The 23,468-nt window shown below is 47.1% G+C and overlaps 1 protein-coding gene across 1 annotated transcript in view; it reads right to left on the reverse strand.

Annotated features, from left to right (window-relative positions):
• CTSW (cathepsin W) overlaps positions 1-23,468 on the reverse strand; it is a 242,907-nt gene that overhangs the window by 101,456 nt on the left and 117,983 nt on the right. The window lies entirely within an intron of this gene.

The following is a 23,468-nucleotide window of genomic DNA, read 5'->3' on the forward strand; positions in this document are numbered from 1 at the left end:
CAATAAGCTGCAATTTTGAATTCAGCGTACATCAAAGCTTCACTCTTTCAGCCTACATGTGTTTCGACAAAACTGTCTTTGTCAAGGCGAGGTTGTTCTTAAATTAGGGCCTGGATGCTGAGATTAAAATATCATGTAGCTAGTGGTGATCGTTGTCATGGTTTGGACGAGTCAGATAATGGCGCCTTTCGGTATGGTTAAGTAGATCGACTCAGAATGAATAGATTATGAGAGTACAGTGGCTGTATGTCAATATATACCCCTAATGGGAGGTTGGGCGACCTGAAATATGCCTTGTGCTGCCGCCAAGGCGCTATTATCGGACTCGTCCAAACCATGACAACGATCGCCACTAGCTACATGATATTGTAATCTCAGCATCCAGGCCTTAATTTAAGAACAACCTCATCTTGACAAAGACAGTTTTGTCGAAACACATGTAGGCTGAAAAACTGAACCTTTGATGTACACTGAATTAAAAATTGCAGCTTATTGAGCACATCAAGCTATTTGTGTGAATCTACTTTGAAGAATATTTTGAGTCCATCTATGTACTTTTGTCAAGAGAATGCTACTTTTCAGGCTAGCGCAACTACCCAGAGCCACCCTCTGTTTATGCTTACCTTACTTATGAGGTTTGGAGTAGTGCCTCTAGGCTGTGGGTGTGCAGCCAGCCTCACCACATTTTTAGGACACTTAACGCACTAACAATCGGATCTACTCATATTGTGTGTGGATTAGCCCCACACATTTTCCTGAGATCGGTCTACCATCATTCCATTTAGTTAAAGATTTTGAAAAAGCTCAGGCGAGCGCACAACTTCCACCATGTGGATGGTTGAATTGCTCACACCATCAAACTACATGTTTGGTGGTATTGCCACCGGCAGAATTACTGGGTGGTAATACCAGTGATTTCTGGAGGTAAAGTGGAGAAGATACCTCCAGTTTCATGAATAACAATGAGCCGGAAGGTCAGCGTGCTTGACGCTCATGCTGGTCATGCCAGCATACTGCTCTGTTCAGCACACATGACACTTATAATTGGAAGCACTGCTTCAGCAGGGTGGGTGGCTTGGGCGTGCGGTGCAGGCAGCAGTCAAGCAGCCATGATGCCAGGCGCAGCTCACTAGTTTAGCAGACAGGCACATGTACGTGCGCTAGTGTCAGTATGACGCTGGCTTTGCTGTACGTTTACAGGCATGGGCACCAAGCGAGCACTTGCAGGGCCTTGTTAAGCTGCGTACTTCCCTTTTTTCTTCTGGTACGTAGCCGACATGTGGTGCAACAATACACAGGCACTTGCCGGGCCACCAACTCACTGTGTCTTAAACCCATACTGGCACGTGACTGTGATCTGTGCTACAAAGTCATCAGTGCTGTTAGTGGGGAGCTGGCTCAGAGAGGGCAACAACAGGACAGTCACCAGCCAACAGCAGGAGCAGAGGGGCAAGCCAGGGAAAATGGCATTGAGAAGGAGCATTGCCTCTGCTGAGCGCCGGCCTATAGAAAAAGCTTCCTGTTTTCCAGGCAAGATCATGAGTTCAGTGATGATTTGGGCTGCCGTTGTTCATTAATTTAGTAGAGCATGAAAACACTGTGGCTCTTTTTTCTGTGGATCGATGGTCAAAATGTTCCACTTGCCCCCAGCAGAATCAGAAAGCAGAGAATGATAAGGAGTAGAGGGTGTTTAAAAAAGAATGTAAACATTTGGGGTCTCATTTCAAGATACAACTATGTTATGCTATTTTCATAGGTATTTACAAATCTCATCTGCCCTGAGGGAGTTACAACTGCAACCCCAAGTGTGTTGATACAACGGGAGCAGCAGTGGGTGGGGGCAGCAGGGGCTAGCGAGCTAGAACCGTAACATTGCACAACGTGTTCGAAATTAATTTGGCCCTGGCATTTATTCATATATGTATTAAGCACTGGGCAGGCCTACCTTTTGATATCAGGTGACAGACCTTGGGTGAATGGATGGGGTTACCTCTCTGGAATCGGGGAAGGTCAGATAAAATTATCTACCAGGCCCTTAGGGTGAAGCTCCTCCATGTAGACAACATTGAGTTCATGTGACGTTTTCCCCAACTCACATTGAAAATGCAGCAAAGGTGATCCGGTGACCACCCTCAACCTACCCCACCCCCCATTTACCTCCTCTGGGTCCAGCATCCACTGGCTCAGTAGCACACGGCCCCTTTAACTACCCTATTTTTTGGTTTTTGTTTAAAGCATGGACCTGGATTGAGAGCAGCGGAGGGTTGTGCAGGGTGTGGGTAGTCAGCTCTTTGGCTGGCGTCTTTTAACAGTAGCGCAGTACTGGGGGCACTGTTGCGCAGTGATCCAAGATGGCTGCTGCCTGAAAGGCTCTGACGGCACCAACCAGAATATTCGCTAAAAAATCCTGCCTTCCGCGTCTGGTACCCATTGTAGTGGTGGGAGTGGGGTGCCGTGTGCACGGGGCCACCTGTGGCGAAGGAACAGCCCCAGATTCTGCCTTGGAGCGTTGGACAGCCGTGCTCAGAGCCCCGGGTGCCATCGCGTGGAGTGGGGGAGGGGTGGCACTCCGAAGTTGGAGAGACACTGCTGCGGCAGCCGTGGTCTTGAGACCCCTTCCCCTGGGTGATGGCTGCTCTGCAGGCTGGTCATTGTGTGACGGGGACCGGCTGGTGAGTGGTTGAGCTGCTCGGAGCGCCTTGGCGGGCCGGACTGCGGCGAGTGGAATCCTGAATTGCCGCAGGCAGACTTCGTTGCTGCCGCGGGGCCGCCGTTCCCTGCGGCTCTGCCCCTGCTGGTGGCGGCGGCTGGCGGGGACTCTCCTGCGGGTCGCTGGTGCCTGCGGGCGGTGTGGCTGCGGGGGCGCGGTGCCCGGCGGCCTCATTGCTGGGGAGCCGGGAAACAGAGAAGGTGCCCGGAGCGGGACTGGCACTGGAAGTGCATGTTGGATCCGCGAGACGCGGTTAAGGGGGCGCATCCTCATGATAGCTGCCCCCACAAGGATAAACAACTAATATCCGTGGGTCGGTACCCCTCTTGGACTCTGCTGGACTCTGTTGCCGTATCTTGGAGGGGGAGGGGTGTCTGAAAGTGAGTGGAAGACTGAGGCTACAGTAATAAGGTCTGGTGAGCGGCGCTCGGTCCGGTACTATTATGGACACCTCGCCTGTTGATTTTAACTGCTGTGCACCCTAGGTATTGGTGGTGGATGGTAGATATTAGTCCAGCACGTCTTGTTGGGGTGGCGTCACTGGGCTGCCTGGTGGCATGGATGTACCCTTTCTCTCTGGAACTTTCACCCTTTGTAGACTACGTGGGGTGTGCTGGCGGAGGTGTTCTATTCTGCCCTGTGGTTGGGGACACTGAGTGACCTTGCTGAGTCTGGGGGGAACCTCGGAGATTGGGGCTTGTGGCAGAACACACCCACAGGTTTCTCTGGACATCATTCTGAGCCTATTCAACTGCACCAATATGGGGAATAATAAAAAGCAGGCGAGGATGGAGCAATTTGCATGCAAGACTCCAGACCAAGCTGCGCCTTCTGGATCGCAGTCCCAGCCGACAGGGCAAGTAGATGTTGCTGCGCTGAATCAGACATTGCTGGCATTGAAGGGTAGCACAGATTCCCTTGTAGCTAAAATTGATGCCCTCACCTGTAAGGTGGACATATCAGCCGTCCACGTAGAGAAACTGTGCGGGTGCATGGAAGAGGCTGAACAGAGGATTGGGTCGGCTGAGGATAACGTCACTTCTCTCCAGCGCGAAGTGGCCAATCTGGAGCAAATGGTTAAAAAAATTGCGGCAAGCAAAGAGGATTTAGAGGGCCACTCGAGGTGGAACAATATTCGTGTCACGGGGGTACCGGAGTCTACACACACAGACAATATGGAAAAATGTGTTGAGAAACTTTTGCTTGAAGTGCTGGATAATCCTCCGCTGTCTGGAATGTATATGGTGGAGCGGGCTCAACGCTTGCTCGCGGCTAGGCCTCCGCCGGGGGCTCCGGAACGGCCTATAATTGCTAGGATTTTTTGTTACTGAGATAGCGACGCCATTCTACGTAGCATGTGAGAAAAAGGAGCTGCGGTGGGGAGCTCTATTATCCGTCTGTTTCCGGATTTCAGCCCGGCGGTTCAGGATCAGAGAAAAACATTCCAATCTGGAAAGAATATCCTGCGGAGTAAGGGAGAAAAATACTCTATGCTTTATCCAGCTAAACTCTGTGTGCAGCATAATGGTTCTACAAAGTTCTTTACTACCCCAGAGGCAGCGGAACAATATGCCAGAAGTTTGCCAGACCCCAGCGGGTCACCGCGGCACGCGCCCTGACCTGGCGGAGACACCCTTTATAATGGATAATACAATTGCTGGACGGACGAACACTTATATTTGGAGATGAGCGTAGGAAGGCAAAATCTGGTTTTTTTGGTTCCTGGTTGGCTGTTGTCATAAGGAGCGAAGGGGCTGTGCTCGGGCCCCCACATGCTGCAAGCACTGCAGTGTAGTTTTGGGTTCGGGGGGAGGGACGGGCGCCGGTAGGTTATGTTTTCTGGCGTGGGTGGGGCAGGGGGAGGAGGGATCTGAGTCACTGTTTCGCTAATTGGAGATGGGTGGGTGGTTACGTTAGTATAATCTACAACACGACGCATAAGACTTTTGAACACTGGGACTCTACATTACATTTTGTCTGGAGTACCAGAGGAGTCCAAAGCTTCAAATGGGTAGCAATTTGCTGCTGTGGCGACTAGTGGTAGGCAGGGTGAGCCTCTCACAGTGATGTCTTGGAATGTACGGGGGCTAGCCACAGAGAAGAGGATACGTATGATAGCGAATTTTAGTAAGGCCCACGGGGTTAACAACATCCTTTGTTTGCAGGAAACACATTTAGCTCGGACGGCCTCGCTGCCCAGACTATCTGGATGGGGAATACATAGATACTTCTTGTCTTACTCAACACACTCTAGAGGGGTCGTTATATATATATATATATATATACATGGTTCAATTCAGGTTGCATGATGTAGTGAGGGACGATGAGGGCAGATATATTCTTTTGGCAGGAGAGTTGGGTGGTGTAAAATATCTTCTCATAAATGTTTATGCTCCAAATACAGATTCACCTGATTTTTTTTACCAATACGCCAAGCATATCCATAAATTCCCATTCTGTGAGATCATTTGGGTAGGTGATTTTAACTTCGCTCTCACCTTGGAGTTGGATAGGTCGGCGACTTCGCAACAGGTACTTCCTCAAGCTGAGAAGGCTTGGTCAGCGATCTCCTCTTATCACGATCTCTGGGATGTGTGGCGATGCGAGCACCCGACGGCTAAGGAATTCACCCTCTACTCCGGGGCACACCATAGTTCATCGAGAATTGACTATATCATGGTGTCTGGCTCCCTTGCCAGATCCGTCATGGTGACTTCTATACTTCCCCGTACCCTTTCTGACCATTCCCCTGTGATGGCACAATTTAGATCTCCAATCTGTCTGCAAAGACATCTTAGATGGCGATTTAGGGCCACGGCTCTGCAAGATGTAGAGTTCAGGAAGGAAATAAGTCAAGATATTGATACCTTTTTTCAAACCATTGAGGGCTCGGTTCCTGACCAGAGTACGGTATGGGAGGCCTTTAAGGTTTATATAAGAGACTGCTGTATATCCAAAGAGGGAGGGTTGCTGAAGGCTATCCGTAGGTCCATGGGGAGGGTGGGAGATGCTATTCGAGAGCTAGAGAATGAACAAGGAAGGCTAGACACTCCCGATCTGCGGAACATACTAAGGGTACTTAGGGAAGAGTTCAAGCACTTGGCAGCTAGTGAGGAGCGGTTCCTTGGTGATCCGATTGAGGTGACTAGATATGGCGAAGGGGACCGGCCAAGCAGAACGTTGGCTTGGGCTATAAAGCAAGAGCATAAACATACCCCCATCATGGAAATTATGTGGAGGGAAGGGAATACGGTTAAAGATCTGGTCGGAATACATGAGGAGTTCAGAGACTATTATTCACGGCTATATGAATCCCGACACATGACGGGACACAGTACCATAACGCAATATTTGGATGAGGTTGCGCTTGGGTGTTTGGATCGTGATCAGGGCTTGGCCCTGAACAACCCAATCACGGAAGAGGAAATTCATAAGGCGATACAGTCTCTCCCAAGTAGTGGGGCCTCGGGGCTGGATGGGATAACAGCCAAGTTTTATAAAACGTATGCTAAATTTCTGGTTCCCCAGTTGCTTCGTGTATATGAGGAGGCCATGGCTAAGGGGGTACTTCCCGAATCTATTAGGTCGGCATTAGTGACAGTGCTTCCCAAACCTGGCAAGGATCCCAGACACCTGGCGTCTTATAGACCGTTGTCCTTAATTAATACTGATAATAAAATATTGGCCAGAATTCTGACCGATCGACTAACACCACATATGCCCGCGTTGGTCCTGCCGGATCAGTCGGGCTTTATTCAGGGTCGATCCACGCAGCATAATCTGCGACGCTTGTTCCACCTTATGCATAATGTGAACCCTGACGTCCCTATAGCCATTGCCGCACTTGATGCGGAAAAGGCCTTTGACTCCATCGAGTGGCCTTTCCTTTTTGAAGTGCTTCGGAGGTCTGGGTTTGGCCTCGTATACATTAACTGGATTAAGTTGCTCTATACGGCTCCTCGAGCTGCCATTTATACGAATGGTGTACTCTCGGATTTCATACACCCCACTCGGGGTACGAGGCAGGGCTGCCCCTTTTCCCCGGTTCTATTTGCCTTAGCTATGGAGCCGTTTGCATGTCATATTCAGGAGCTGCATATCCATCGAGGGGTCTGGGTGAATGCCTCGTGTACGATTATATCGATGTACACGGACGATATCTTATTATATGTTAAACACCCCAGAACGAATTTGGCTCCGTTGATCGAGGAAGTGATTAGATTCGGGGAACAGTCCGGGTTGCAGATAAATTGGAATAAATCTGAGATTCTCCCGCTGACCCCGGGTGTGCGACAAGAGGATGTGGGTGGGGAATTTCGGTGGTGTCCACAGGGATTGCGCTACCTGGGGATTGAGATATCTACACAGGTAGGGACACTGTATAAAGATAATTATGTGAATGTCTTGGAGGGCTTGGAACAGAGGGTGGAATCATGGATTCGGCTCCTGATCTCACAGGCAGCTTGTGTGGCATTGGCAAAAATGGTTATACTCCCCAAGATGCTTTATATTTTTAATAATGTGCCGATATGGCCCCCGACCGGGTACTGGGCCCGAGTAAAGAAGATGATGGTTAAATTGGTATGGGCTGGTGGACAACCCTGCATAGCGTACGATATCCTAACCTCCAAATACGAACATGGTGGACTAGACTAACCAGATATGCAGGTATATTATTTAGCACCTCAGCTGCAATATATTTCATGCTGGGACCCACAACTTCCTGTTCCACCACATGTAAAAGTGGCTAAGGCGGTTTCTTATCCGAATGCTTTATGGGGTTTGCTTTGGGGGGACAGGGGCTCGCACCCGAGAAGCGAGGTTCATCCATTGTTTGTTTCCTGTAAGGCTTGGGAACAGTTAGCTCAAATATTATCATGTTCCCCGGATTACCATCCAGAACTTCTGATATATGATGTAATAGGTATCCCACTCTCCCACGAGCAATCATTTAAAGAATATTTTCAAAGGTTGGGGATACGGAAATTGGGGGATCTGGTAGCTGATGGCAAATTTAGGCAATGGGATGACTTGCGAGCACAGGGAGAACATAATACGGTGACCCTGCTGTACTATTATAGACTTCGGGGAACATTGAAGGCGAAATGGCCGAACTTCCCGATAGCCCCTGTTGTGCATGAAACCCAATGTTACGTGCTCCAACCAATAACAAGCAGGTTGGTGGCTACTTTATATGCTATGATTAGAGCTGGGAAGGGAATACAGACACAAAGATTCATGGTTCTGTGGGAAGCCTCCTTGGAGTTGACATTGAGCCAAGCACAGTGCAAATTGATTTGTCTGCAAACGAGGAAGATTTCATTTAATGCTAGATATAGGCTAGTACATTACAAATTTCTGCATCAGGCCTACAATACCCCACAAATACTGAGTAAATACTACCCGGAGAAAGTGAATGCTTGCAAAAGATGTGGCAGGGAGCTGGCAGACTTTTATCACATGGCCTGGGATTGCCTGCACGTTAGGTCCTATTGGGGAGCTGTGGAGGAAGCTATGAAGGAGATACTCCCCGACGCGTGTACATTCTCACCGGCATTGTGGCTCTTGGCACTAATTGAAAGTGGAACTCGTACAGAGAAAAAATTGCTGGGCATGGCGTCGGCTGTGGCCAGGTACATGATAGCCCGTTCCTGGGGCAAACGTAGCCCTCCGACGTTTCCAGCCTGTCTTGACCATATGAAATTGTGTGAACTTAGAGAAACCAGGTATGCGGCGAGGCTCCATGCAAATCGTCAACCATAGGACTGTTGGCCCCCTTTTCGCCGATACGTCCTTCATTTGGACCACTCCGATCAAGCCTCACAAGACAATGCGGAAAATGGGGAATGACGAACTCATGCTGGATGGGAATGGGCCATTGCTAGGGTTCTTCTACATTCGAGGTTTGTTATACTATTATGATGAGATGTGCTGGTCGATAGAGGTGGGAACAGTGACTGGGGGCAGGGGGGACAAGTTGGGTGGTTCTTTTTGAGTATTAAAATGCAATAAAGCAAGTTTTTTTTAAAATAAACAGTAACACAGTACTGTCGTGGTGGCTTGTGCAACAGTCTGTGTATCCATCAGGATTAGTCCTTGGTTACCCTGCTGTTAAGTATCCAGGACCATAATGGATTCCATGTATACCTTGCACTCTTGTTTCTAATATGTTGTATACCCTCTCGCGTACTTACTTTTGTTAGTTGAAACTGTATTATTATTGATTCTTGAGGTGCATATTAGAAACTACATTCCTGGCACATGGGATGTTTACGGGAAAATTAGGAAAAAGAAAGTTCCCTAGTTGGGGAACTCACGTCCCCTGCACAGTGTAATTGGCTCAACGAATAAGCCCAACTTTTTAGAACGTTTTTTCTCTCTGGCATGTGGTTTTTTTATAGTAATTATGTCCAATATAGTTTCCATAGAAAGGATAGCGCCTGAAGAAGAGATAATGAGTCTCGAAACGCATAGGGCATTAAAGAACTACATTTGAAGAAACAAGCAAATTGAAAGTGTTTTATTTGAAACTATAAAAATTTGAACATTCTTTCACGTGAAATATGGACATAATTACTATTAAAAAATAACCTCATACCAGAGAGAAAAAACGTTCTAAAAAGCTGGGCGTATTCATTGAGCCAATTACAGTGGGCAGGGGACTTTTACCTAAGTACCTAGGGCCAAACAGGGAATCTCGTCACACTGGATACTATGACCAAGTCCACCACACACCCCGATGGCCGAGGATCCATGGTGCGTACCAGGCAAATCCACACCCAACCACACGTGTCTCCCGAAGCAGCATTCTGGGGAAGAAACGTGAGAATTAACCTCCTCAACCATACGTTGGGGGCTGGTCCACCATAGCCGGGTGCAGGAGAACCCGAAGGAAAGTATTTGCCAGAAGATGAAAGAGGTCAACATTGAGGTGGGTAACAGGGGGCCTCATTACACGGTAGGCGGTGAGCCATGGCGCTATTAGCGCCATGGCTCATGCCGGTAAAATACCGGCACCGCCTTGGCGGAAAGGGGATTTACCGCCCCATCCCAAGGTTGGAGGGGCGGTAAATCCCCCTTCCGCCATTGCCCTTCCCCATTCCCATTTCTGCCCCATAGGGCTCTATGGGAATGGGGAAGGCGCTAATTACGGCACCGCAATTTTGCGGTGCCGTAATTAGCTCCGAGGTCCCTTAGCGGGTTGGTTTTTAACGCCTGCAAAAAGCAGGCGTTAAAGCTCCAACCCGCTAAGGGACCTCGTAGTAAGGCGGCAGGGATTTACCGGTACCGGTATTTTACCGGTACCAGTAAATCCCTACCGCCTACCGTGTATGAGGCCCAGGGTGTTGTTGGTACAAAAGAAACCTCTGATTCACAAATTATGAAGGCCTTTCGAAACCAGACTGCGGAAGCTAACCGATGTAAAGAATTTCATGGTGATGGCTGGTCACAAAAAAATGCAGCCAGTTTTGCAAGATAGCCATTCCCTGGGGTCAATCTGCGTAGCCCAAAAAATACGAAGGTGACACTAGGGGTTGCAAATTAAATATGTAACTGAAGTTGTCAGTGAAGCAACCTGCAGCGAGTCAAGAAAGACGGACCTGTGCCAGATGGACGAATGCGTGAAAGACGAAACCCCGATAACCAAGCTCCTCGAGGCAAACCCCGTATTAATTTCAGCACTATATGCGTAATAGCGACCCTTAATCCTTATGTTTTGTGGAAGACTGTTGACGTGCGACATCACTGCTGCGGGAACAAGATGACGCAGGTTGCATTATCATGTCTGCGCCTTAATAAGGCCTGGCCGAACCCAGTTTAGCACCGACATGCTGCGGGTGGCTTGTCGCTGTACAGGCCTCACGGCGCACCGTATCTTTGAGGCCCCCTCCACGCCCCACTTCCGTTGAAATGCAGTTCGGCATACTTTTCTCTATGAGGCAGCATGCAGCCACAAACATTGTGCATGTAAAGGCCAGATGTTATGGTCCGGTGGATGACAGTTACGTAACTCGTATGCCAAGCAGGGTGCACCAAGGGTCTATTTAAAAACATGAAGTGTGTACATTTGCAGTTTTGGGAGACTTAAGATTCTTTTGTCCACCTGCACTTTGCCTATGTTCACGCCAGACCCGTTTCCGTGTTTGGAAAACAGGGGTCTCTGAATCTGTACAACTGGCCCAAGCCACGTTGCGATGTTGCTGTTCCGCTCCTGCCAAGCCTGGGATTGGAAACCAGGTTCCCATCTCCTCCCAGCTGTTTTCAAAACCAAAGGAGGTTTGTTTTCCCTTCACTCGTCTGAGGGAGAAAAGCGGGGAATGTGTTTTCATTTTTCTGCAAGGCGGGAAAACAAGCAACTCCAATTGCGCGAGAAGCCACCGTAAAGTGCGCGCGTGATTCGAGTGTGGGGCGGGGCCATAAAATTGCCTTGGGCACCAATGAAAAACTGGCCCACAGATTCAAATGACTATTCATTCCTTTTGTAACACTGTTTGAATAGTAGCCAAGGGGGAGTTTTTTTATTAAGTGTAATGCAAATTGTGCATTTTAAAGAATATGTATTCAGCAATACTGGTCAAAACTACAGCCGCAGAGTGAATTAACTCATCAAACTGGCCCTAATTGGCCAATAAAGTGGCTCACTTAGACCAAAAAACGGGCCCATAACAGGATTTTGTGTTTTTGGTTCGACCATGGGCCTAATGCCCTATAGGCCAGTCCGAGCTTGGTGTGGAGTGGGTGCAGCTGTGCCCGACCTCAAACACAGGCTCGCCCAATGATATGATAGGTTATTTCTAACGCACTTAATACCCAGAGGTTTCTAGGCGCAGACCCGGGGACCAAACCTGTGTTGCTCCATGTCGTCTTCCTTCCAAGGCAAGCACGTTGCTCCTGAGCTATCCTCCCGAGATGATCCAAGAGTGTGTTTAGTTTACAGGTCAGGCACCAAATTGAAAAGCATTCAAACCATCTCTAAAGTGGGACGTCATGAAGCGACCTTCTCCTTTGTCTCCATTTCCTGTGCTTGTGCACACGCTATGGGTGCTCTTGCTATTCGATCCCTTTTAGTTAGTGGGCACAGTGGGCGTGTTGCTAGGTCTGGAACAGATCAGAGGCTACGCTGTCGGGACTGTTGGGACTTGGGACTAGCTATCCTTTTGGTTGTAGACCCTGAGATTTTATCTGGGGCTACAACCAAAAGACCCAGGGTTATAGCCCCTCCAGGCCCCCCCTAGCGACACCTCTGGGGCATGTAGAGGCAAATGCCACAGGCACCGGTTTGGTGGTAGGGTTAACACAGGGGCTTGGTTTAAAATAAAAAACCCATTGCGTGGCCTTGCGAGTATGTCGCATAAAGGAATGTGTGGGCTATTAAGTTTGTTCGCCTTTGACAGAAGTTTGAAAAATGGATGCATGCTCCTTAAAAATAGTACCCCCAACCAGCCGGCTCCTCACCCCACAAGGCCTGTACACACGAATTGTAGCTAATCTCATTTGTCAAGCTCATTTGCCAACCACAGACATTATTAGCTAGAACTGTGAGAGTGCCAATAGAGTGCTGTTCGGCTGTGCGTTACTTTCTTCTTGCTCTGCCGGCTATTATCTGCATTGAACACAGGCATCCAGCCCACTCCTGCTATGGAGTGTCTCGTATTTCTATTGGTTGAGGCCAGCCCATCCTACCTGTTCCAGGAAGCGCATATACTGTGGAAGCCGCACGCACACAGTGAGAGTGCCAGCAGAGGGCTGTTTGGCTGCGTCGCCTATGTTGCTGTGACTTAATTTTGACTAAGACTGCCATGCTTGATTTGAAGAGAAATCTGGCAGCCATTGTCAATCGTGGTCATCCTGCACTCCTTATGCTGCTCGATTTTTCGTCCGCTTTTGTCCTAGTCAACCACAAACTTGGCTACCAGGTTACAATCTTTTGTGGGCTGCTCTGATCTAGCAATGCAGTGGCTTGTCTCCTTTTTGGGTCAACGTATCGCCAGAGTTGCACTTCATGATGCCTCCTCCTGTCCTCCTCTGCTCACACAAGGTGTTTCTCAGGGTTCCTCTTTGTCACCGACTCTCTTTAATATTTATATTCTTCCTCTTCTTCTACTACTTGATGACCTGGGTATCTTGTATGCCAACTATGCCGATGACACCCAGGTCATCCTTGAACTCTCTGGTACTTATTCTCAGGACTCCCAGGCCATTATTGCCATCTATTCCACCACCCACTCTTGGATGGTGGAAAACTCCATGGCCCTCAATGCCGACAAAACCGAGCTGCTCATTGTGGCCTCGAGTCATATGCAAAAAAAACTCTCTCCAGAGTATGTCTCCTTCGAAATTTCCATCGTCTCAGTTCCTGTGGCTAAGACTGTCAAGACCGTGGGTGCCACATTGGACTCGGAGTTGACGATGAGGCCACATGTTGCCAAAACACAGGCTTCATGTGGTTGGATCAACAAACAGCTTTCCCACTTACGCCCGTACCTTACTGTTAAAAATATGTCCACTCTTGCCTCTGCCCTAGTCAATTCGAGGCTCGACTATTGCAATAGTCGGCTGGCAGGATCCGCCCAATCCAACATTTCGGTATTACAGGTCATGCAAAATAGGGCGGTCAGAGCAGTTCTGGGTATCTCCACTAGGCAGTCTATCATTGCTGCTAGGGAGAATCTGCACTGGTTGCCAGTTAAGCATTGCGTTTCCTTTAAAATCCTTACGCTCACTTTTAAGTGCCTTACCCAGATGGCGCCTAGCTACCTTTGTGAACACATTCACAGGTACGTTCCTACACGATCCCTGAGGTCCTTAGATCAGGCTAAACTGTGCCAACCCAGGTTTCGATCAGTCAAGTTTGGCAAAACAACTTTTGACGTATTGGCTCCAGCCACTTGGAATCCAATTCCTTTGGGTCTCAAATCCGCCACATCACTGGCTGATTTTAAAAAGAAACAAAAAACCTTCCTGTTTAAGGCTACGTAACCTGTTCACTTATCTCCTGTCAGCTTCTTCTGCCCTCTGATGCTCTGCTGCTTGTTTGTTCATGGGGTGTTATTTTTTTAATGTTTTCTGTGCGCCTTGAGGCCCTTGGGCGATGTGGTGTGTTTTTAAGAATTGAAATAAATAAGGTACAACAGTATTTCAATTTTTTCTTTCTGATACACTGCGGGCTTCCGCATTACATACATTGGGACACAAATGCCAGTAACTGCGTGCACTTATCATTTGCGCAATAAGCCGAGTGACACTAACAAGCGGAACCGCGGCTAGTAATTGGTGGATTTGGTTTCTCCATCCTCGGTCGTGCAGAAATAAAAAAAAGACAAAGTAACTTTTGAGGATGTTGAGCAGCGGAAAATGATGGGCTTCGTTCCCTCCGCTATTAAAGTTCAGGAGTGTGTTTTTGCTGCCCAATAATGAATCACTACTTCCACAGACAATTTCAGATTCTCTGGTTGATAAAAAATGCTGTACTCAACCTTTGTTACAGCTTACAATGGGAATCCATGGGCTCAGCACCTCCTTGCTCATTTCATGCTGTAGCACAAGTCTATGACAACATTATTGGTACTAACCTCCCTGCTTCTCTGAATCTGACAAATATAGCTGCTATGTCCGCCTTGGCCAATTAGGAGCACGAAGCAAGTCAAAGGTCTTCGCTATCTAGCTTTGTCTCAGATAAACACTTGTCAGAACGGGAAGAAATGGCAGCCACCTTGGATGGAGTGTTTGGCCGATGCTCATCTATTATGAAAGAGCAGCAGAAATTGAGTATGATGGTCTCCAAAATTATAGACATCATATTGGCTAACAGCAATAAGCCCATCTCTGAGACCGCTAACAAATCTTTTTCTAATCCTGCAACTGATGAATCACATGACTCTGCTGATTCGATTCTTTTTTAGTCTACAACTAACAAGCCACCGGGGAGGGAAGAGTCGAACGAAGATATATATCAATTGGGTTGAACCGAGATTCGGTAACACAAGTTCGTGGCACTTCTGCCCCACTGGCAGCTGAAGTCAATTATTTTAATACACAGGGCTCTTTTGTGGATTCATATAGGCTTGAAGCATTGGCCTCCTCTGAGAACAATGAAATGTCATATGGCAAGCCTAGATTACGCCATAAGTGAACAAATAAGAAATGGCAGAAACGAAGCAAAGGCAAAACAACTAGTAACAGCACTGGAAGTACTAAAGAACGTAGAAACAATGCTGGAGCCTTGGCAGAAGTGGATTGAAATCATTAAAGATGCACTGTTACTGGTACTAAATATGAGCTGGTTCCTATTGCTCAGGGCTCTGCGGAAAATCATAAACCTACCTATTGTCCAGTCTTGGAAAGGCCCTCTTGACGAACCGAGTTGTGCGCCTGACTTAACATCTCTGGGAGCTGATAAAGGTAAAGCACTCTTTCCCACTTAGATGCCTATACTAGCTAGTTCTGCAAACGGCAATCAACGTTTCTCTGCTCAGGGAGGAGCAGTGAGTAAACCGCATTATCCGAATGATGAACCTACGACGGGTGTACTGGCCTTGAAACAAGCAGTTATGGATTCCACTGGTGAGAGCTGGATGAACCCACGTTTCCCTGTGGGTGCTTTGTGGAAATCTGTGAAATTGGTGGAACTGTTTGCCACGGCAGAAAGTCTGTCTTTAAATCAAGGAAGACCTTTGGAACGTTTCCATCATATTCCCCAATTCTCTGTCAAGACCGGAGGCTCCCATTATGCTTCTCTTTCTTTCTTTAAAATCCATAAAGAAAAAGCTCAGCAGCAAGATTTATGCACCAGAGGTATAGTAACATTACATAGATAACATGAATGGGTGCAGACATCCCATATAAACAAAACGTTTGAATATAATAAACAAACAGCGTCCACAGAAATAAAGTCACTGGGTAAAAACTCTGTTTCCCATAAGGCTTAGCCAAAGTCCATAACTAGTCACTGCAACATGTGACTGCAACAGCCAATGAGGTATAAGGTAGTCTGTCCAAATAGGAGCTAGCCATGAACCACTTCCTCTTTCTTTTCTGCTCATAGCAAGAGATAAGTTTACTGGTTTCATTGCCCATGACTGTTTATCACGTATCGGTCCGTAGCATTAGCGCTCAGAATATAATGTTTAATAGATTTCAGTCACTCAACTGCACGTTGTAGCACTGTTGCCTCACTAATATTTTTTTCTTTGCGGCGCAGTAATTATCGCGGCTTTCTCTTCCGACATCAGCTGATTTTCTCAGCAGGTGTCGGAGGCCTCGCACTTTACTTTACTTTCCGCATGATTTCTCTTTTCCTTCGTTCGCGCCCCTCCTCACACACCATCTTACCTCGTGGGGATGCAGGAGGCCGCACGTCATGTTTTCCTCAGTCAAGGCCCTTGCTGGTACCCGCAACACACCAGCAGAGGGAGCCTTCACACGCTTGGTCCTTTCCTTACCGCCGGAGACACTCATAACAGAGGAATCTTCAGTGATTTATTAGATTTCTGCACATTTTTTTTTTAAAGTGGGAAAACAAGAGAAGGCTTATTTTATTTCCCCACTGACAGACAATATATATATATATATATATATATGTATATTTTTACATGGACGCAGTAGCGTCCATGTAGTTATGGTTAAGTTGGTGTTTCCATAGGAAGAGCATTTTTTGGGTGGCTTATAACTTCGCTCCCTCTGGACGAATCCTCACCAAACCTTGCAAAGAAAGTATATGGCCCACTCTGAATTGTTTTGCAAAGTTTGGAGAGGTTTGGTCCAGGGGGGGCAAAGTTATAGGGGGGGGGGTCCCAAAACTTTTGTTTTTTCCCATAGACATAATGGGAAAAAGCTTTGCGCACGCCTACAGCCCAAACCGCTGGACGGATTTACACCAAATTTGCGGCAGGAGCGGGGGCTTGGTCCCGAAAGCGTGCTTTTGCAAATTTGGTGTAAACCCGTCCAGTAGTTTTTTAAAAAATGACCAAAATGTAAGGCAAAACAATTAGTGATATCTCCGTTCGCGGACGGACTTCCCTGTTCGCTCCACAGACAGTGCCCTGATTGGCCGAGCGGCTTGCGCGATGTCGGCGGACACCCGACGTGTTCACTGATTGGATGGCGTGGTGCGTGAAGCGCGTGAGATTTTCAGATTTTCATCATATATACATATATATAATATAAAATATTTTTTAAAAGTGTATTATCTATAACCAATTAAAGATCATATATGGCAGCTCAATAGACCCACCAAACTGATCAGGAATGGTCAGAGGAGGAGGAATATGAAGAGCAAGATGTGGCTATGACAGACCGTTTAAAAAAAGTGCTGAGCTCATCAGTGGAGACTACTATTAAAAAATCAGTGGCAGACATGCTGCTACCTATCTAACTACGCTTGGACAATATGAAGGCACACCTAAAGGGAGCACCCCCACAGGGGAAAGAGAGAGCTGACAAGAGGAAGAGCGCTCCTGAAGGGGGAAGTACACTGGCTCGAAAGAGGAAAGAGGACTTTTTGACCCCCCCAAGCCAGCCAGAATTAGCCTCAACCTTAGCCACGACCGCCATCACAGATCCCTTCTCAAGGCTCAAGAAAGCCCTTTTGACCAGGAAGGAGACCCCTTCCGAACCAAGACCCTCTCACCCAGAGGAAGATAAAGCCGGTGCTAGATCCTCAAGCCCGGAGGAGTATCATCCGGGCACAGAGGACGATGATGATGAGAATCACGAGGGGGATCACAACGATGATCAGACTTCCCAATCCACAGAGGATGAAGAGGATCAAGACCCAGCACATCTGGGAACGTGATAGCCCCCATTCCCAAACAGCAGTCTGGTGAGGATTCTGCTCTCGAAGGAATGTTTGTTACTGAAGACTAAATTCACCCCAGATCATTTGACTGGGCTACATCATCCAGGGCCATGGAATACATCAAAGACAGGCTCAGCCAGCCCCTGGAAAAAGAGGGCTGGGCCAAGCTAAAAGTGGAATGTTCCTGTCCCGATATCCCAGGGAAGGTAGCCCTAACTCCCGAGCTGAATGTAAAAATTATCACCTTCCTGGGTAAGAATTGCAAGGACCCCAAAAAAGGCATCGACAGAGCCTAGAAGTCTTGTCAGGACAACGTCCAAGACATTACAGGTCCCCTAGCTAAAATCATGGCCCTCGCTGAGAAAGCCCTGGATACAGGGAAACCAATTGACCCATCCACTGTATCAGGATGGTCCCAACAAGCCCTCTGCTTGCTTGGCAATGCCAGCTTTGCCATTTCAACAGAGCGCAGGAAGGGTATCCTTATGAAAATGTATTCTAAATTTGGGGAACTTGCCCACACCGAATCTGCGACCCTTTCATCAAGGAAATGTCTAAATTTGTAGGCACATTCACTGCTTTAGACAAAAGACAAGCCTCAATAAAAAGAGTCTTCGCTACTAAGGTTTTTTCTCGGGCCGGACGAGGCAGGGGCGGCTCCTCTGGCCGTATTCCTTCGACAGAAGGTCCCAGCAATCAAGTGACTAGCATTCCTACTGGCAAGACAGGACCAACACCTTCTTCCCTTCCAGAGGAAGAGGAAGAGGCCGTGGCTGGAAAAGGGTGGCAAGATACCCAGCACAAAAGTCTTCAGGTCAGTGTAAACAGGGCAGCGCCAGTGCTGCAAATGCCGATAGGAGGGAGGATAGCACTCTTTGTGCAAGCTTGGGACTCCTTATCAGGAGATGCCTGGGTCAGAGACACCGCACAGGGGTTTCGTTTAGAATAATTTGCCCAGCCTTTTCAAACGCGCCGCCCGGCACAGATCGTGATGTTGCACGCAGACGCCCTTGCGTTAGACAGTGAAGTCTGCAGTCTACACCTAAAGGACGCCATACGCCTATGCCTAGACCACAGCAAATTCTTCAGCCTAATATTTCTAGTGTGCAGGAAGCAAAAGGTTCGCCCCGTAATAAACCTCAGAGCCTTGAACGACTTCATTGTCTACCGCCATTTCAAAATGGAGGGAATTCACATGCTCAGAGATATTCTGAGACCGATTGACTGGCTCATTTGCCTAGACCTAAAGGACGCATATCTTGCGGTGCCCATCCACCAAGCACATGCAAGCTACCTGGGATTCACATGGAGGAGTCAGGACTGGGAATGCACAAGCTTGCTCTTCGGGCTCGCCACAGCACCTTGGACCTTCACCAAACTCCTTCGGCTAGTTGTAGCACATCTCAGGGAGAAAGGCATCAGGCTTGTCATATACCTCGACGACATCATTCTCATGGCACAGAGCGAGGACCTGTCAAGGCATCAATCCGAATCCCAGACCTAGGTTTCCTCATCAATGGGGAGAAATCAATGCTCATGCCCTCCAGGAGGCTGGAATTTCTAGGGTTCATAGTGGACACCCAGAACTCACAGCTCTGCCTGCCGACTCCCAAGATACACTCTACTCGCCATGAGATCCGCAGGCTTCTACAGAGAAACGCCATCTCCCTCCGGGAGTTAGCAAGAGTAATAGGTCTCCTGTCAGCATCCATACAGGCAATATTTCCCAGCCCGCTACATTACCGCAAATTACAGAGACTGAAAGGTCAGCATCTGAGATGCAACCTTTCTTATTCACAGTGTCTAGCCCTCTCACCCGAAGCAAGAACAGAGCTCAACTGGTGGCTCACACATATGGAAGCCTGAAACCATCTTTGGCTCGACTCCCGACAAAGTGATAGAATCCGACTCTAGCCATTCAGTTTGGGGAGCAAGATGCGGCCCTGTGGCCACGGGGGGGGGGCATGGTCTCCCCAGGAGCTAGAGATGCACATACACTGCCTAGAGCTTCTTGCAGGCTCCTTCACGGTACGATCTTTCGCTGGAGGCAGAGTGAGTTGTTGTATCTTACTCAAGATGGACAACACCTCTGCTGTGAGATATATCAATCATCTGGGTGGCACCAGATCGAAACCTCTGGAAGAACTAGCCATGGACTTTTGGCATTTCTGTCTGGAACACCAGATATCCCTAACAGCGGAATATCTCCCAGGGCTAAGAAACGAAGTGTCAGACTGGCACTCTCGCCACTCCGTAGACTACATTGACTGGAAACTCGACAGGGAGATCTTCATGCGCCTCCAGCAAACATGGGGCCCTCTCTCCGGGGACCTACTTGATTCTCTCCTCAACACTCAGCTCCTGGAATTTTACAGCTGGAGGCCAGACCCAGCGGCCATGGCGACAGACGCCTTTCTACAGCGGTGGACCGGGGGAGTTGCTTACGCCTTTCCCCATTCACTATGATAGCGAGGACCCTGGCGAAGGTCCTTCAGGTGCAAATAGAGCTAGTCCTCATAGCCCCAGTTTGCAACTCTCAGACCTGGTATCCAGTTCTTCTGGAACTTTCATCGGATTTTCCAATCCTTCTACCCCAATCTCCGAATCGGCTATCGGATCCGACAGGTCAACGCCACCCCCTTCTCCTGATCGAATCGTTGACCTTAGCAGCCTGGAGGATTTCAGGGCAAGATAGGGGGTCTCAGGCATTTCAGACAAGGCTGTCAGTCTTAACGAGGAGAGCTGGGCTCCAGCAGCGTCCAAGAGGTACGCTAACTCTTGGGGCACCTGGACACGTTGGTGCTTGGAGCGGGACCTACATCCAGTTTCAGCACCTGTAGAAGAGATTTTAAATTTCCTAGCTTTACTAGTAGATTAATCATCTCCTCCACTCTTAACTGCCCAAGGCCTGTGTGGGAGTGCTAGGCAAGAATTTGTTTTTCCTTTTCAAATAATTGAAAACCAGAAGTAACTGGATGATACTTATAATAAGCTGAATATAACGTGTCTGGCGAAGACAAGTATGTGCTAACTTTATTTATTTTTTGAAACAGCCCTGAAGTGGTTAAATAATTAATACATAATTACAGTACTGCCACTGTAAATCACTGCATTGTCTCCATGCTTTACAGTAAAGTTTAGGTTAGTTTATCTAAATCTCATAGTGTCAACTAGATTTCATTTTGTTGTGGAAGATGCATCACATTGACAAATGAACACTTTTGAAAATAAACATGATCACACAGTCAAATGCTTTTGATGGCAAGCCTAGTTCTGTGACCGGCTGGTTACATTAATCTGTGTAACTGGCACTCAACCAATACGCCCATCCCATACCGCTTGATATTCCATCTTATCACCTTGTTGCTTTATACCAGTTACCCTGAAAGTGAGATGGCTACAAACTACAATATTCTACCTAGTTTGCCCAATTCTCTGCCTGCTGCTCCATCTATTCTGATGAGTCTCTTACTTTCTTTCCTCTTACATAATGAATACACAAAGATAACTAGATGTTTTAGCAAAGTAGTCATCAATAGTTCCATTTAGTCTGTAAATCTACCAGATTTACTCCAATACTGTAGTTGGCCTCCAGAGCTTGCTTTGTTCTATGGTTATGATTGCATTATATATTAACACCTGTGGGAGAGAGCTGGCCAAACTGTTTTCAGAACCTTTTATCATATCCATTTATTTATGTGTTAATTCATGCAGCTAACCTTTTACATTTTGCAGACACTCATCCAGGGCTTGTGAAGTCTACTTGCCCACTCGCTTAGTCGATTAGATTTTATAAAGAGCGAACACCATTTGCAGGGGATGTTTGAAAGCTTTATTTAATATTTACTTTGTTTGCAGTAAATGTCAAATAAAGGTTTCATTGTGCATGGTTGGCCTCTCGGTGGCAGCAAAGTGCCAAACAAAGTGGGTTTCTGGTGTCATACATCATTTTATAGAAAGCACATTTACATTTATTGTCATCCGTTGCCATGGGGCGAGTGCATTTCTCTTAGGTCGAATAGGTAAACTAAGTTACTCGACCTTCAGGTCTAGTGGAATGGCAAAGAATTTGCAAGGCCTGACTCTTCTCACTAATATCTTACCTCAGCACTACAAAACAATTATGTATTGATGCTCATTTTATGTTTTGGGTACAAATAACGTCTGGTGACATAAAAAATATGAGTACAACATCGCTAGTCAAATGGGTTTGTTTGCTAACCAAGACAACTTGAATTGGCAAACTCTGCTAATCCATTTTTGAAAACTAATGTATGCCTTATATGATTGTGTCCTTTCTGGAGTACCAATCTAGGTGATCCAGGGTGTGGCAAAAATGGCCATTCACTTCAAGATGGAACCCATCAGTGCTCTGTAGGAACCCATCAGTGCTGCTAGGTCTGCTGCAATCCGGAGGAGGCAAATGTTGCAGGCTTCAGGGAGAGCCAAGAGTTACCACGGAATGCCGGCTGTCAATGATACCTGAGCAAAGAGCATCTCTACTGAGCTGAGTTAACAAATAGAGAGGTCTTTATGGAAGGGCAAAAGGGGCACATGCCCCACCTCCCTCCTTGGGAGGGGCCCTCACATGGTTGCATAATTCCATGAACTCTTGTCGCGTTTTAATCATTTTATGGGGAATTATATTGATCATGTGCAATAGCTAACATTGAAATGCAGATTAATACATTTGAGTGCCAGTATGGGTCACAAGATAACTCAGGATGTTAAGCACTTGCTACAGAGCCCTATCTTCATATGCCAGACCACAGTACCAAATTCTTGCTATGTCGACTCCACCTTCACTTTTTTTGAGGTTGATAAACTTGATATATATACTTTGGCGATAGCAACACCTACTGTGCTACAAGACAACGTACCTGTACTGCACCAGATAGCCCATGTTATAAAAGGTAAATAGAATCAGCATGGTGCAAGTCTATAGTTTGGTTGCTCCAAACGAGGGTTGTAAAAACTGGCAACCAACCCCAATAAAGAGAAAACAGCTTTAGTTGGTAGCGGTTAGTAGGTAGTCACTTTTGAGACTCTCGAAACAAAGTGTTGAGGTTCATATATTAGCTTTTCCACTGGACAACACAGTGATCCTACAAATTCATCTTGTCTCACTGTGCAGTACTGTACTCTGAAGAGGTTTGCCACTGCCTACTCACATTTAGGTGGCATTGTTTGTCCCATTGCCTGCTCTTCTCCATGCAGGCCATGTGAGTGGAGGTGGTTGTCAACCCAATGTCACAGGTCTTTGGTATCTTATTTTCAGGTCTAACTATTTGGTACACATACCATTTTGTCCAATTTTTTATTTTCTTCTGCACATCATGAATGTGTGTGTGATTGGTGCATTTAAAGCTTTAAAATACGGTAGTAAAAAGCAGATGAGATTTTCTAGGCTCACATCAGTTAGTGTTCTGGGCCTTTATACTTCCCCTAATGACACAAAAAGTTAAGCTGCAATCATTCTCCTTTTCCATAACATATCTCTGTACAGATTCTTTTAAATAATGCCATATTGGGTTATTATGTGATTTGTTTACTTTCCAAGTCAGGTCTGCGAAAGGTTATTTTGGTTCATGAAAGCCAAACAGTTACACACAATTGTACCTTCTGTAAAACATGAACTGGGAAACAGTGTGGTCAAGTGCAGAAATTGCAGACTGAGCTCAAATCCCAACTTCACCGCCAAACAAAAGTGTGTGATCCTGGGCAACTAATTTAATGTCATGGTGGACAACCTTTCGAAATTGGCTTCCCCTAAGAGTGATTTAGCCACACACAAAAGTCACACTCATGTTTTGACTAGCTATAGTGTTGCTTGATACATACTAAGAGTAACCCTTGAAATAATGCACACCACTAAGTCTGTAGGATCTTTGCACACTAATGGCAGTGCCACTTGAAAACCACGGCCCTCTTTTAATCTCAGACTATACTCGGGTGCGTGCA

This window comes from Ambystoma mexicanum, chromosome 2p, assembly GCF_040938575.1.
Source record: "Ambystoma mexicanum isolate Mex_15411 chromosome 2p, UKY_AmexF1_1, whole genome shotgun sequence".
Lineage (NCBI taxonomy): Eukaryota > Metazoa > Chordata > Amphibia > Caudata > Ambystomatidae > Ambystoma > Ambystoma mexicanum.